Here is a 17,962-nt window from a genome sequence, read left to right on the forward strand (position 1 = left end):
CCGAAAATCATGGTAAAAATATCCTCACTATTAAACAATGTTAGTTAAGGTAGCTTCAGTTGGATACTCTCGCTAATGAAAACAGAAATCAAAACAACAATTCTAACAGGTGCCATGAAGTCTCATAGTAAAATTAAAATCGGTTGTATTTTTGAGAGGCCAGAGAGTGTTAAATCGTCAGACCAACAGAAGAGAGAACCATTTTTACTAAATTATTGAAGCTATCACGCTTGTATCCCTTGCTGTTGAAATAGTTAAGAGATTTCCCGAGTTTGATTATATCTTTTCAGTATTTCAGTTCTTTTTAAGGGGCATTATATTAGATACCAACTTTATACCCGTCGAATATATTCAAACTCTCAGATTTGAATTAATATATACTATGTAATTATATACCATGTATACTAAAACGTAATTCAGAACTACAGATTCCATAGAAAACAATGCACAATGCCTGGGTTCGTTATAAACTAGTATCAACTTTTCCTGTGTATTTCTTGACTGCATGGACGCCATCTAATTAACTACCGACAAGACCCATGAAAATTGTTAATGGACATGTGACCCCGTTATAATTACTGATTGATTGATTGATTAATTGGTGTTCAACGCCACCTAAGCACTATTGTGCTATGTCGTGGTGGTCAGGTTTTATTGGTGGAGGAAGCCGGAGTCCTAGTCAATTAAGATTGGAGTCGAGCGCACCTGCCACGTGCGGGATTCGAACTCACAACCTGAGGGTTGACAGGCTAGTGATACAGTAGTTGGACAACTTAGACCACTCGACCACCAAGGCCCCTGTTTTAATTATGAATAGAAACAGACAGGTAAACAGAAAATACAAAAAGTAAGCACGTGTAAAAGTTTAAAGTAGATTCTCTTCGTTCTGTTTGATCTCATTTCATAGATATTGTAAATCATTTACCCATGATGATAACCTGTTCAAGACTGCTTTTTGCGGGTCGAATCAATCAACGAAATCGGTCTCTCTGAAACTGCTCAAGTTGTACTGTTAAAATTTCTGAGTGCCAGTTTTGTAGAAATTGGTCAAACATTTTGTACTAAACTAACATTTAGCAATTTTGAGCAAAAGTCAGTGTGTACCAAACAGATATTATTATAACCACAAGTATCAAGAATAATTTTTTATGACATTAACCTATTCAGACATATAATTATTCTGTGAATATTGTAAAAACATAAAATTATACAAAATGTGTTGATACGCGGACAAACTTGTTCTTTAAACCTCTTAAATTATCAAACTTCATGTATTCTTATTATCGGCTCTTAAGACCATCAAGATAGACGGCTTAAAACTTACGAGATATTGTACGTTTAGGTGTAATCAGTATTTTATCTTTTTTTTCAATTGACCAATGCTGAATTAAAACAGTTCAAAGTTAATCCTAATATCAGACGTAGTTAACACTTCACGTCATATTATTCAACTTTTAATTTTCTATGATAAGAAGGATAATAAACCATCAGTGCGTATTGATTAGTAGTCTCGATCATCCAGCCGCTTTATTTTTCAAAGTATAGCGTCTGGATGACAAATGATATAAAAATGGTAATTTATGACAATCGGAATAGTATCGGCTTTTTTTAGCTTGTTTTTAAGGATAATGTCCAAGACGAATAACCAAGAAGTTGGTTATTGTCTTCGGGAGAAATGACATTACGATAATATTATTGAAAAGCCCGAGTGTATCGATTGTTGTTTAAAGCTATTTATATTTTTTTTTGTGACGAAATACAAGTCATGGAAAACACCAGACAACATGGCTTTCATGGCCGCGAAGAAAAATAACAGCACATCCAACCTTGTTAAGATGATATAACAACACAAACTCTAACATAAATTTCAATGCAACCTGATACATCGAGTAGTTATATTATTTCATGCATGTCCGTGCTATGCAAACGAGTTAATAATTATACAATAAATGGCAATTGTTGTATTGACTGGGACCACTCGAACAGTCGTACACGCTATAAATACATTTTGGGGTTGATATGTATCTATCTTATAAGGGAGTTTGCATCTTGATTTGTGTAAAAAGGGGGAGGAGAGATACACAATGATGTACACATTCAAAGGAGGGAACGCAATCCAAAACCATAAGTGAAAGAAAAACAAACAAAGTGTATCTAGAAGATGCCATTTTGTACATACACCAAACGGTCAAAATGTTTTATACTCGATTTTTTTTTCAACAAATGCATTTAGCTTATACAATACAGATAAGAAGTGGGACACGTTGTTATGAAAAGTAATTTCGTTTAACTCATATTTCACTATCTAAAAATCTAAATATACAGTTTGTAAACAAAGTCTGGACCGGTCAACTTAAAATAGAAAAATACATTTTTTGCACTTTTATTGCACTATTAAAAGGCATTTTTTTCACTCACAAAAAGTTCATAAATGAATAAAAATGTTGCAAGTGGCTATCTAAACCTGTATTTTTTTTAATACTGAACAAAACCATGGCACGAGAAAAACAATGAAAATAAAACAATAGATTCAGTATCAATGAAATGAGGTGTCAATGAAGCAGCAACCGGTGAACCCAATGACATACATTACAAAATGTAGATATCAACATGATTAAGAGGTCATCACGTAGACTAAAACAAAAAGTGAAGATAAAAGTACCAAAATGTCAACATTATACAAATAAGGTGATGCGGTATGAATTCCAATGAGACAACTATCCACCCAACTTCAAATGAAGTGGATGTGAGCAATTATAGGCAATTGTGTGGCCTTCAACAATGCAAAAAACCCATGCATGGTTTGGATAGAGAATAGAAACAGGGAATGTGCCAAAGAGACACCAACCCGACCAAAGAGCAGGAAAAAGCCCAATGTCACTAATGGGTCTTCAACGCAGCGAGAAAATCTCGCACTCCGAGGCAGGATTCAGCTTGCCCCAGGACAATAATTTATACAATATATCTATAATGTTTTTTTTCAAACAATTTGTTTTTCATATATGCTAATCAGGTGATCAAAAATTATAATGATTTTAATATTTACTTTCTTTTGTAGACAAACCAATGATGATTTCTGGACACATATTTTATGTGAAAAATGTGAAGAATTAAAAAAATATATAAAGTTCAGGATTTTCATTGTTTCATGCTTAAACTACTTCAATTTTATAAGAACAAGATTCAAAGATTTTTTTTAAATACTGAAGCATCAATCAGTATAAATAAATCACAGAACCAAAAATGTTGGATAAACATTATTTTGATAGCAACCACAAAGGGAAAAAGGTACACATACGTATATTAAGTAAACAAAACAAAAATCAAGAAACACATTATTAACGATATGTCAGAGAATTAAGATTTGTATTAACAAATTAAAATCATATAAACAATAAAACAGTTAGTTTTCAGGTTTGAATTATATCTCATTTTCATGTCGGGGCCCTTTTATCGTGACTATATGGTATGGACTTTTTTTAATATTGAAGGCCAAGCAGTGACTATATATGCTTATATCCACGTCATTTGAACTCTGCTGGGTTGTTGCCTCGTTAGCAATCATACCAATCTCCTTATTTTTATATAAAGGTTCACAGGAGAAATTATTGTTCTTGTGAAGCTGTCTTTTATTGCATGCTAATACATGATGGATATTATAATAGTTGGAGAAGTAGAATACACTTTTGAGTTATTGTTTTTTTTACAAGTTACCATGCAGTATGGGATAAATCCCTTTCCATCTTCTCCATGTGCATGATACAAACATGCATTTAAAGAGTATTGGGTTTCATGAATGACTGGTTAAGTTCTGTATTTCCTTCAGACACGGGGTAACGCTGGCAAAGTGGTATTGTGTGAAGGTTGGTTCCTAAATAATTTCTTCAAAAAGGATTAGATGATATAGATTATTGGTGTAACAGCTAAGAAACATTCAGACTATTCTGTCGTTTGCAGTTAAGATCAGTTAATTTTGTAAATGAAAATTGAGTTGGCTCATTGTGTGATCTCACTAACCTGCCGGTAATAGTTGTTAAGGAAGTTTTTCTACATTGCAATCTTAGTATTTGTGTGAGTTGTTTTTCTTTACATAGTCGTAACTTGATGTGTGCTTTTCTGTAAGGTAAGTGTATCAGATATCTGAAGGAATATATAAAAAGGACAGCATAAATTATAACCGAAATTTACAGAATGAGAATAATGAGACAAAACTAAGAAAAATGGATAAAAAAAAAAGAATAGAGACTTATGGTGTGATACAATATGAAGAACAGAGAATAGTGGGGTGCTATAATATGAAAAATAGAGAATAATGGTATTTTATTGTACGAAGATAAGAAAATAACGTGGTGTGCTATAATATAAGAATAGATTGATTGAGGGTTGCTTGGTTATCGTCTTGTGGTAAATAGTGGTAATGTTCAGGACGAAAAGAAATTAACAATAAATATAAAAAGGAGGTCCTGAATTAAAGGCCGTTCGGGATACAGGTCGGAGAAGTTATGACTCACTAGAAAATCAGAGTTTTTTGTATTGGGGCACACATTTAGCTTGAAGTACAACTGTCCACCTATACGGACCCCTCTCTTAGTGCGCAGAGAGCGTGGTATCCTCAATACACGAGCAGTGGCGGATCCAGAACTTGTTATAAGGGGGAGGGGGCCGCTACAGTCATGCTTCAGTGATTCCCTATATTATCAACCAAATTTTTCCCACGAAAAGGGGGGGGGACTGGATCCGCCTATGACGAGAGCTATAACATTTAGACAGGGCCGTAACTAGGCCTCAGAATTAGACGAGGCAGGTGTTTGGGTGCCGCCGACTGAGGCACCCAGTTAAAGGGGAACCAGGGGGCACACCCCACCCTCCCGGCCGAAAATTGCAATATTAGGGGTCAAAATATCATACCTAGTTACATCCGTTTTTGTATCATATTTAACATTTTTTTTTTCATATTTACCGTAACGAAGAACTGCATTAGACTATCAGAGCAGATTGACACATACTTGCCTCGAATCTTGTTCCATCAAACATGTATCCATTTACAGAAGAGGTTCATGTTTGATAGTAGAAAAAGCGGGACAAGTGTGTGTGGTCAACGCTTCATTAAAACACAAATTTTCAATAACACTTTATAAAGCCCAAAGAGTGGAACCTTGTCACTGTCTGTGAATGCTAGTTCGACCTTTCTTTACCAATTCATTTTTTCTTTTAAAAAAAAATGTGCATGTACAAAATTCAGGTAAAAAAGAACACCGTTAATTACAGTTTGTAATCGTTTTTGTTTTTAGAAATTTAAGCTCGAAAAGTAGTTTATGATAAAGTCTGAGATAAAAATCATGACAAAAAAAACTTATAAGTACTTATAATCAACGAAAAAAATGTCCGAAATCTGTAAGTACAGCCAAAAGCTTTATTTTGACTAGAGATCTCTATTACATGTTTATAAATCACTGAGACAAGAATACGTGTGAAATGGTATTTGAAGCCGTTTTATTTATTTGACATCACGTCTCTATTAAAAGTGCCCATCATCAAGTTGGGCAAAATAGGGTGAGCTACAAGTCTTAGAATGTCAGTTTTAATAATCACATATACATATACTAGTACACTGCTTACTGTTTTTTTTTTTAATTATTTTGGAGATAACGGAAGTGCTATTTATAGATAAGTTCTATATTTAATTATTTGTTACGCCCCCTATAAATATCTGACCAGTCCGGTTAATCACCCCAGACGCATATATAACGCATAATCGAGACTAATTCTTCTTCTTCTTCTTCTTCTTTAAGTTTCTAGCGATCCTTCAATTATTGAAGATTATTCGCCGGGCGATTGATTAGTTTTAATCTCAAAGTTGAGAACCATTTTATATGTACGTGTAGTGACATTGCGTTCAGTTCGTCCTTACATTTGTATTTCTTAAATATTTAAAGGTGTAGGATCGGAAATAAATACATTAACTTATTGGCAGAACACGATGGACGCAAAATCGTAAGTAGATAAAGTGAAACGTGCAGTATAATCATTGTAAATGATATGTCTGAATATATCTTTATTTCTCAATAAACCATTTACATTGGAATGGTACAAAGAACACATAATATTAATAACAAATCAACAAATCAACATATATGAGAGAGATGTCAGCCCGGATCAAACAACCCTTTATTAACAATTTTAATAAATTTGCAGAGTTTCGAAAGTATCGATTTTCTTTTGCAGGTAATAAGATTACTAAATTTAAGTGTATTTGGACGTTTTGAAAATTTTTCTTGAATAAATGAATTTCTGATGTTGGCAAATTTCCTGCATGACATAATGTAATGAAATTCGTCACCAGTTTCATTCAAGTCGCATAATGTGCAGATTCTTTTTTCACGTTGGATATTTTGCCATCTTCCTTGTTCAATAGGTAGCTTATGATTTGTTGTCCTAAACTTGCAGAGTTCTACTATTTCGTTGGATTCTTAAATATCAAAATAACTTTCGAATTCGAGTTTTTGTTTAAATAGCCGGTAACAAAGTGATTTTGACGAGTTTTCCATTTCACTATGCCAATTTTGTTCATATTGATCTTTCATACTTTGAACAACTGTGTTTACCAACCATCCCTTGTTAATAAACGTTTGTGTGTTCCATACATATGCCAATCCACAATCATTGGGTATACTCATTATACTCGATAACCATGGAGACCCTACATTATTTACAATATTCAATTGATAAATCAGTTTGTATGTTATAGAGGACAGTTTCGAACTTTTACCCTCAATTAATTTTGTCCAAAATGACACAATTCTTGTTTTTATATGTATTTCGAGAGGAAACCTTCTAAGTTCGCCATATACCATAAAAGATGGTGTTGACGATTTAAGTTGTAAAAGCATCTTACAAAACTTTAAGTGAACCCTTTCAATGATATCGTTGTTACCTGTTCCCCATATTTCGCAACCGTACAAAAGAGCGGGCACGACCATTTTATCAAATAGGTCTAACTGTATTTTAATAGACAAATTGTGTAATCTTCCTAGCTTTAAAACCTCATACATGGCTTTTAGGCCTTTACGAGAGGCTTCTTCTTTTGCTTTTTTAAAGTTTCCATTATGGTTAAGTAAAACTCCCAGATAGTTAAAATCTTTAACAGTCTCTATAGTATTTCCCCTATATCGAAATTCTATTCCTCTTAGAATTCTTCCTCTCGAAAATATCACTATTTTTGTTTTGTCTACATTTACCTTTAGTTTCCATTTTTTGCAATAGCTTGAGAACACATTTAACTGAAATTGCAAGTCAGAGGGGGTTTCAGCCATAATAACAGTATCGTCCGCGTATAGAATAGCAAATAATTGAATATAGATTTCTAATTTTTCATTAAACTCTGCACTTATTGAGGTTAGGCCGTTAACGTTACAGCTTTTTATAAAATTATCAAGATCATTTAGGTAAATAGCAAAAAGAAAAGGCGATAGATTTTCCCCTTGCCGTACTCCATTTAAACAGGGAAAATATTCTGATACTTCGTTGTTATAAACGATTCGGGATTTTGTATCTTTGAACATGTTTACTATGGCGTTGTACATGTTCCCATTCATGTTATTTACTAAAAGTTTGTACCATAACCCGTCTCGCCAGACAGTGTCAAAAGCCTTTTCAAAGTCTACGAATGCACAGTACATCTTTTCGTTTTTGGTTGTAAGATATTAAAAAAAGATTGCAATACAAACAAATTATCTAATGTGGAATAATGTTTTCTGAACCCACACTGATTTTCACATAAAATTGAAAATTAATCAGAGAACTCTGTAAGTCTATTACTGAGGACTGCGGTAAACAATTTTCCTAAGCAACTTAAAATGGTTATAATTGGCCTATTATTTTTGGGATCTTGTCTATTACCTTTGTTTTTATAGAATAGTTTAATATCACCAATTAGCTAATTATCAGGAATTATTCCTGTTTCTAGTATTAGATTAAACAGTTGAATATATATATCGATGAATATATTTGAAGTTGCTTTTATATACTCATTAATGATTAAATCACCGCCATAATCCTTGTTATTTTGTAGTTTTTTAATGCAAACTAGAATTTCGTCTTTTTCAATTTTCCTTTTTAGATTTTCATTTATGTTAGCAATATTCGTCTGATCAATGGGAAGTGAGTTTACTGGACCTTCATTTTCGTTCTCAGGAGCGGTATTTAAATCTTTAAAAAAATCAAAAAGTTCAGATATTGGAATTTCTGGCTGTTTGTTATCTTTTTCATGTTTAAACAATTTCCAATACTCCCTTGGATTTTCGGACTTTAGTTTTTCTACTTCTCGAGACATTCTCTTTGTATGTACTTTTATTGCTTTGTTCAATTGTTTTTTATAATTTTTTTCGGACGTTTTCATCTCATGAAGGTTTTCATTAGTTTTATTTGATTTGTAATTTCTTTTTTGCTTTCGATAGTGTTTTCTAGAAATTCTGCAATCTTCATTAAACCATTCTTTACTTTTATTGGCCTTTTTATTTTTATTCTTCTTCTTAAGTTATGATTTATATTGATACCTAATGTAGTTTTTGCAGACTCTAAAAGTATGTCACCAAGGTTGTTAACAAAGTAATTCACCTTAGATTTATGACGTTCAGAATTCGTTACAGAGACCATCTCTTCAAAAAGTTTATTTACTTTATCTTTACTTATATTATTACAAAAATCTTGACATTAATTTTGGTCCCACTGTTTTATCTTTTCGACATTTTGTAGAGATTGTTCTTGCTGAGATTCTTTCTCATTTTCCTTGTCTACGAATAAAGTAATTTGTATTGGTGAGTGGACGTCGGAATAAAGGCTACTAAAATCAAGGATTTCAAAATCTTTAAAAACTCTCAATAAGTTACAATTACTTAAACAAAAATCAACTGTACTTGCATTCCTACAAGTAAGTTTCCCGATATCCCTATCTGCACCAATTCTACCATTTAAAATGAAAAAGTTGTTGTACTTGCAAAATTCGAGAAGTTTTTTACCATAGTTGTTTTTTCCATTCTGGTTTGGCGAACATTTCCCCAATCCTGTACCAGCCTGGTTTTTTCCTTTATCGAGAGAGCTACGTTTTAATGGGATATCTAGCATATTTTGAACAAGAAAATCTTTTGGTGTAAATTGATGGGCTTCATTTCCAAATAAATATTCGTCATCAACGATAAAATCGTCGTCATTACTAATACGGCTATTAAAGTCACCGAATAATGCAATATATTTATAATTTTGAGAAAATTTTAAATATTCATTTTCTATTTCATTGTAGAAGTCAACTGAGGAATAAGATGTATATTCGGGGGGAATGTAGACTATTCCGAAAACAATATCTTCTTCAAGATTAACTAATTCAGACGATATTTTAAATCAAAGAACGTATTTGCTATCAGATAGGAGGACGTTTGCCTTGTTATTTAGTTCTGTTTTATAGCCTAAGGCTATACCCCCTGACCTGACTTTTGCAGTTTTTCCAATTTTTATAAAAATCAAAAGGATCTTCGTTTTATGGATATGACTGTGCATAACATTAATGGAACTCAGATGAGACAATCTCAACTTTTCATACGACATAAGGCATCTAGTCGGTGTGGTATTATCAAATAATCAGATCCAATGGCATTAAACTGTCATAGCCCTATTCGCAAACAAAAGTGAAGCGGAATAAGTCATGCAATCTAATCTTTTGCTATAACAATTACAAATATATATTATCATGTTTTTAAAAATGATTTGATCGTTTTCGTGGATTTTCGCAATAACGAATAAGCGGCAACAGATCTTTCACGATCACCAAAAAGCCGTACCAGATCTTTCACGATCCGAAAATAAATTTTTTACAAATATTCCCATTTTTGCAAAGTTTCTGATTAAACTAAAACTAAATAACTTTAAAGAACTATTTTAAACCGTAATGTGGAACGACATTTTTAAAGTTATGCATTCAAAATATGAAACAAATCATGTTTGTAAATACATTTTTATTTCTTTGAAATTTCAAGGAGCAATCTGCCTTTTGTAGTTTTGTAAAAACGGTGTACTTTTAAACCTTGATTTTTCTCGTGTACTGATCATAATGTTGAACCATTTTGACAGACAGTTTTATTTTCCCAATAATTTGTCATCATCATTCATTAAGTTAGATTATTTACTGAGGTAGCATGTGTCTTCTCGAAAAGATTTCCTTCACGATCCTACACCAGATCTTTCACGGTCCTATACCAGATCTTTCACGATCCAATCGCAATACTTGACTTTCACGATCATTTTTCTAGATATACCGAATGACAGCCGTGAGACATGTCAGATAGATTGATTTTTACGAAGCAAACTTGAATTTAAATATGTGCGCGCGCGCCTCCTAATTGATGTGGAAAAATTAGAAATATTATTGATACATGTACCGGTAAGATTTCCTTTGATGCCAGTTAATTAGTAAATATTTATCTTTTTATTTATTTATTTATTCGAAAAAGCAACCAATGACATAATGAATTATGTTAATACAGTCTACAAGTCATGAATGTGAATAAAAATAAGGAGATGAGGTATGATTACGAATAAGACAATTATCCACCGTAGAACAAACGTGTTCAGTTCATATGAGAGGGAAAAATAGACGTGGGATACACACTTATTGGCCAGCAGCCCATTTTACAACAAAGCTATAGTATAGAATAGATTACAGTCGTCAACAGTTCGAATTTGTGTTGACATTCTGGTATCTTTGATGACTTTGTTTTTCTTTTAAAGGGGCACTAGCTACGAGATATATAAAACAATCTAAAGTATGATTTTTTTTTCAATCATTAATGAAAGTGAAATAGTGAAATAATAATTCGCTTTTAGCAGCCAGTATGGTTCAAATTTGTCAAATCAAGCTAAGAAACATTGATAATGAATTATTCACTTGCAAGTGATTATTTCGACCTCATTGAATCCGTATTCATGTGAACTTCAATTTAACCCCTTAGCTAGAGATGGGTAACGCATGAATTATGCGTGTTCGGTTATTTAAAGGAAAAGAATGTCAACATTGAAAGTTAAACAAAGGTAAATCCTTTGATTGACTGATTCGATCCACAAAAAATAATTCTTATACAGGTAAAAACGATGATTAACATATATTTTTAATCTATAATATGAAATTAAACAGACCTAGAAAAATCCAATTGCACGAGTTCGCTTTCTATTTATATCTATATTTATGTTTATATCGCTTATATGACCATCGGAGATCTTCGGAGGTCAACTCGATGGTTTATTAGATAGACTTAAGACTAAAATACACACAAAACGAAGCTACATTTTATCGAGCCCATGCCCTGTAAATTGTTTATATTAGTTTTTTTATGATTTGGATAAATGTTTTACATGGTTATAAATCAAATATGAGAATTTTAGTCAAATCAGCGAACATGAATTTGACAGCTAGTGCCCCTTTAATAAAGCAATATATGATCAACTGTTCTTGTTTGAGGAATAAGTGAATGTAGTGTAAAAAAGTATGAATCAACTAAAATACCAAACCCAATGAATCCTTATAAGACTTCCTACTTTGAAATATAAAAGATTGTAGATATTATAACAGAAGATAGTCTCCAGCAGAAAACGAAGCTACATTTTATCGAGCCCATGCCCTGTAAATTGTTTATTTTAGATTTTTTATGATTTGGATAAATGTTTTACATGGTTATAAATCAAAAATCTTTTCACGTGTTTAGTAAGTTCTTGTTGTTTGTTTGTTTTTAAATGTCCCATTTACGAAGCGCATCGTTTAGAGATGACTCAATGCAAAAAAGGTTTTGAAATAAACAGTACATGGTTTAAAAGCAGACCCGACTGTAAATATCGCTTTATATGATGACGAAACCGATCTTTATGCATTAATATTCAAATTCAATTACTAAATATTTGTTCATTTCAGAAAAAGTGATACAAGACACAATATTATTTTATTTAAACAAAAGAGACAGAAATAACATAAACGGTACAAATTTTTCTGCACCAGATGCGCATTTCGACAATCAATGTCTCTTCAGTGATGCTCTAGGCCAAAATATTTGAAAATCCAAAGCTTATTAAAAGGATGAAGAGCTATAAACCAAAAAAGACAAAAAAAAGTAAAGCCAAAGCCGGGCAAGGAATCAGAGCTTTGCATGAGGGAGATACATTCCTTAATTTTAAATAATTTCAAAATTTTGTAACAGCAAATTTTATTAACACAAAAACCATATTTTCATGCCAGTACCGAAGTACTGGCTACTGGGTTGGTGATACCCTCGGGGACTATCAGTCCACCAGCAGAGGCATCGACCCAGTGGTAGTAATAACATAAACGGTACAAATTTTTCGGCACCAGATGCGCATTTCGACAATCAATGTCTCTTCAGTGATGCTCGAGGCCAAAATATTTGAAAATCCAAAGCTTATTAAAAGGATGAAGAGCTATAAACAAAAAAGGACAAACAAGTATAGCCAAAGCCGGGCAAGAAATCAAGGAATCAAATGTGGAAGGACACTAAACATTTATATGTATAGTATTGCTTAGCATTTTTACCCTTGAATGTGAATTCATAAAGTGGAACATTATTTTTTCAGTCTAAAAACAGAAGAACCAAGAACAGCCTACCCCTACATTACATACAAGGGCAGTACATATCCACCAAAACCACCGATACTCCAGAAAGGGCCAGAAAAACATTTTGCAGACATAAGAAATTATAATACAAGAGACAATGATATTCTGCTTTGCTCTTCTCAGAAATCGGGTAAATAAATCTCTGTTATTGTTTATATAATTACAAGAGACGGTACTGTACAGCTATTTGTTTGGTTTTCCTGAAGTAGGGGATCGCTTGCTCTGTCGATGCATCATGTACTGATTGCACTTTGTTTAAAGTTTATATCATTCCAATTGTTCCTTCTACGTTGTTTTTCTGCTTTAATGCACGTTTATACGATCAAAGTTTTCAATTTAAAAAAATATTTGACAAGGTTTTTGATCGTGATAACCGGCGTTTGAACATTGATCAAACAATTGATGGACTTTGAAAAAGGACCAATCTGTATTTCTAAGAGTTCTGGTGGACTCTAATGGGACCTGACAAATAGAATTAGTCTTTGAAAACAAGATAAAACAAAGCATACAGCAAAAATGGAAGAGAAAATTACATCTGCAAATTCGGACACAAATGACAAGAAATATGACTAAATGAGATCTATTGTGACAGATATTTGACATAAATTTTGGACATAGCTGACGTTACAATTATTAATTATTTTTTTTTTCAAAATTCAAACTTTGACGTCTCAAAGCAGAATTTCTACTTATATAGAAAACATTTAATTGCTGGTATGTCAACGTGACTTTCTTTGTCAGCATAAAATTAGAAATTACCAAATATAGTTATTGTCCGAAATAAGGTCAAAATATTGTATAAGTAAATGTCCCATAGATAATAGAGAGATCATTTTGACATTGGTGATTAATAAATAATCTTTAAATGACCGGAGAACAGTTCGCAATTATCCCACGGTATACATAGTGATTAACAAAATCTTTACCTTTCTTATTGAAAAAAAATTAATTAATAATTGTAACGTCAGCTATGTCCAAAATTTATGTCAAATATCTGTCACAATACATCACTCTCCTTAGAAATTTTGGATTCCAAAATAAAATAAATAATAAAGAAGATTTCATAGAAATTGTGTACAATTTTATGTTTTTCTATATTAATCTAAAAATGGATTTATAACTTTTAATTATTAATGTAAGTAAATAATCAATATCCATATTTAAACCTCAAAACAATATAGAAGACAAGCAATTGAGTGGTGAAAAACCAATGGATATATAAACATATAGCATTTAGTTTTTGATTTTAAGCGATAAAGAACTTATTTTTAATATTTTTCTCTTTTTTTTTTCTTTATTATTTAGACTTCCTTAATCACACTATTTAATTGGTGTTTTTTCTTTAATTTGTTTTTTTAAATTTAATTAATAATTGTAACGTCAGCTATGTCCAAAATTTATGTCAAATATCTGTCACAATAGATCCCTGACAAACTGATAAATAAATTCGTCGTATTAATCATGCCAATTTCGGTCAAATCAAAACCAGAAGTTTAAAGCTTTGTGTACATAAAATAAGTCTTTTTTCTTTTGATTTAGCTTTTCCTTCAAAATCTTATGTATTATTACCTGAACAAAATTATTCGGATACTTTTCAAATTTCCACATGTCGAACGTTAACGTTTGTTTTGTAAAGAAACGTGTGATCTTATGAAATTTCATACCCTATATTTCTAATTTTTCAAGCAGAATCATACAATCATATAATACATTAATATTTTTATTTCAAGGAACACACTGGGTACATGAGTTAATATCCATGCTTTTGACACAGAAAACAGAATATAACTCCCATGGACCTATGTGGGAATTGAATCTAGAATATCTAAGACAACCAGAAGAGGTTGAGAAACTTGCTGGTCCCCGAATTTTCACCACGCACCTGCCATTTAGTATGGTACCTAGGACACATGTAGAAAACAGAAATAAGATTGTTTACCTCAATAGAAACCTGAAAGACAGATCTGTATCGTTGTATCATTTTCTTCAAGGAAAAATAGGAGTTCCAGTTTGGACTTGGGCAGAATATTTCGAACAAAACGTTTTACATGGCAAGTAATTTGTAGGATTAAGATAGTTATACATGTACATATAACTAAACATGATGTTCACCTCTCACATTTATCGCGTTTCCGTTCGTGTTTCAATTATTTTGCGTTTTCTTAGGCTGAATATAAAAATCTTTGCCCAACAACTCCTACATATTTAATTTTTTTCTTTCAAATTTTGGATTTCAAATACATGGTTGTTATTGTATAGCAACATAAAAGTTTCCACAGAATGAAACGAAAAGTTACGTTGCAATATTCTGTCTTATCATTGGATGTTGTATTATATAAAAGTATACACAGATGTGCCGCTGGTAGGGGTAACTCTTTTCGAATGTCAAATATATCAATGGGGTGCAGTTTCACGGAGGTGATATATCAATGGATAAGAATTCACATGTCAATGGGTCATAAATGTTCATTTTCTATAAAGATGACAGTAAAAACTGTGTTCTGATCTTTTTATCTAATAATATGAATAATCCCATTTGGTAAACATCTCATTGAAATAAGATGTCATGATACCTGGGAAATAGAAATGGGTTGTGATTTTCCTATGAAATATATAAATGGGGTGCAATTTCACGGAGGTGATTTTCCCATGAAATATATGAATGGGTTGAGATTTTCCCATGAAATATATGAATGGGTTGAAATTTTCCTATGAAATATATGAATGGTTTGAGATTTTTCCTATGAAATATATGAATGGGTTGAGATTTTCCTATGAAATATATGAATGGGTTGGGATTTTCGCGTAAATTAATATAGGAATGAGGATGTGGGTGATTTTTAAACACCAGCCGGACGTCTGTACCGTTTGTATGTTGAGATGAGACGTTATGTCTGTGATCCGTCAACGATTTTATTTTGCACTATTGCGCAAATGAAAGACATGATAACTAGACGTTTTGTTGTGGAATCTGATTCTATACTGCATGCCTCATTTATCGAGAATTACTGTAATAATTTAAATTTATTGCAACCCCGCGACAAATTTGTTGTATAAGTTTGAACTGAAATTTCCTGTTCTTATTCTGATGTTCAAAGTATTATTTCACAAGAGATAACCTTTAACTAATGCACACAGGTAAGAGGTAAATAGATTAATACATATATATTATTATCCCTCAATTGATATCTTCCCTCGGGCTAAAGCCCTCTGACATATATTAAACTCTCGGGATAATAATAGGGCAGATATGGAAAAAGGCAATGACATAATCTATAAATATTGCACTAGTACAAATATATGATGAAAATATTGACATCATCAGTGACAAAAAATATATACGAAACAGTTTTTCAACCTTCAGATTTCAATGCTGCTGAAATATTTGGTACGTTGTCATGTGGAGTAGGACCTGCTTACCCTGCAAAAGCACCTTAGTATAGGACCGGGGTTCGTGTTGCTCGGTCTTTGGTTTTCCCCTTTTGTGTTTTGGTCGTTGTTCGTTTGTTTTTTTTTTTGCCATGACATTGTTAGTTTGTCATCGACCAATGTGTTTGAAAATCCCTTTGGCACCTCCCACCTCTCTTTTTGTACTACATCATTAAAGGGTAAGTGCACTAATATTAATGAATATTGTCACTCACAGTATATCATACTGCACTCGAAAGCTAGTGCAATATGATATACTGATCGGGACAATGTTTCTCAATGTTAGGGCAATAACCCTATATTATTTCTTTTATTATTAACAGTTTAAAAACATCGCTGTATTGAAGACCCATTGGTGGGCTTCGGTTGTTGTCTGCTCTATTGTCGGGTTGTTGTCTCTTTTCCATTCTCAATTTTAATGCTCATTTCTTCCTTTACATTTTCATATGAAAAATCAATGTATATTTCCCTCGTAAAATATTCTTGTAGGAAAAGAACTCCATCCTTCTTTACAGAAAATAAAATACTCGGACAGTTATCAGTGATCACCATTCATTTATTCATGTTCACTAAAGAATCATGATGTTTATTGTACACAAATACACAGAATTACTGAAATAGATGTCAGAACACAAACGTCAAAAGCGTACAATTTCAAAATTTTACTCTTCATCTTGAAAAAACTGTTTACCTTGTTGTACTCATGTGGTTAATACTTTACAGAAGTCAAATGAAATTCTCATTGGAATATGAAATGAAAAGTTTTTTTTTGATGGATAAATCATAGAGGTTGGAGATATGAAAGTGAAGTTGATACCTAATTGAAATAGAGTTGCTACATGTAATTTAACTATTGAACCAAGGTTTCTTGATGGTCAAGTTGAATAAGAATAAAATGAGAATTGTGATTTAAGTACATGTGAAATAAGAGTAAGTACTCATATTACGGTCTTCAACACTATACATGTGTTTATCAAATATGCATAGATCGTAATCGCCGCAAGACTTTAACAGCTGTGCATTAACTTAAAAGACTGTCAAAGATCTGCTACTAGCAATTGGACATTTCTTCGTAAGTTTTACGGATTTTGTACAGATTTGATTCATGGCTAATAAACATGATGAATATACAAATGTATGTTTCACAAATTATCACGGAAATGTTTCATCTGTCGTAAACACAGAATACGATTTCACCCGAATGCTGCTTATCACAGATTGTTCTACTTACCAAGAGGAACACAACCTGTGACACTATTGGGGAACACCACCTGTGAAACCATCGCACATAAGCGAACGAACCATCGCACTTCAGCGATTGTGTTCTGTTAATACAAGTTGTTTCCCTTTGCCCCTTGAGAATGGTTCTTAACCAAACACACATAATTGCTGCCCATGCAAAGCCTGATAAGTTGAAAGTGATTTATGGGGATTTAATTCAATTTTAATTGAAAAAAATAACTATTAACATCAAAACATTTTAGGAAAACCAAATGTTATATGTAATTAAAAGATTTGAAAAACTTGCAGATTACACACATTGCATACAGATAAATTTGCTATTTGCGCTTGATCTTTATTAGCAATGAAACAAATTCCTCGCAAGGGAAATATCTCGTACAAATGGATCTCTAATTGCAGAGTCAATCACGGAATTTGAGTCCGTCAGAAAGTAGTCGATCGTAGCTGATTGTTTCGTTTAAAAGGCAATCCGAGATTACGCTCTATTAGGAACGCTTATATCAATAACTTCAATAAGCAAAATCTGTATAAAAGCACTGTAAAGTCTTTGAATGGATTGGAGAAATGTTTGTTGGAAAAAAGTTATAGATAGACAGATAATTTTTTATTTCCAATAGAGGACCC

General features: G+C 32.4%; 1 protein-coding gene across 1 annotated transcript in view; it reads right to left on the reverse strand.

Annotated features, from left to right (window-relative positions):
- Positions 1–17,962, reverse strand: part of LOC127719523 (collagen alpha-1(XII) chain-like) — a 565,245-nt gene that overhangs the window by 434,839 nt on the left and 112,444 nt on the right. The window lies entirely within an intron of this gene.

Source organism: Mytilus californianus, unplaced genomic scaffold, assembly GCF_021869535.1.
Source record: "Mytilus californianus isolate M0D057914Y unplaced genomic scaffold, xbMytCali1.0.p SCAF_11, whole genome shotgun sequence".
Classification (NCBI taxonomy): Eukaryota; Metazoa; Mollusca; class Bivalvia; order Mytilida; family Mytilidae; genus Mytilus; species Mytilus californianus.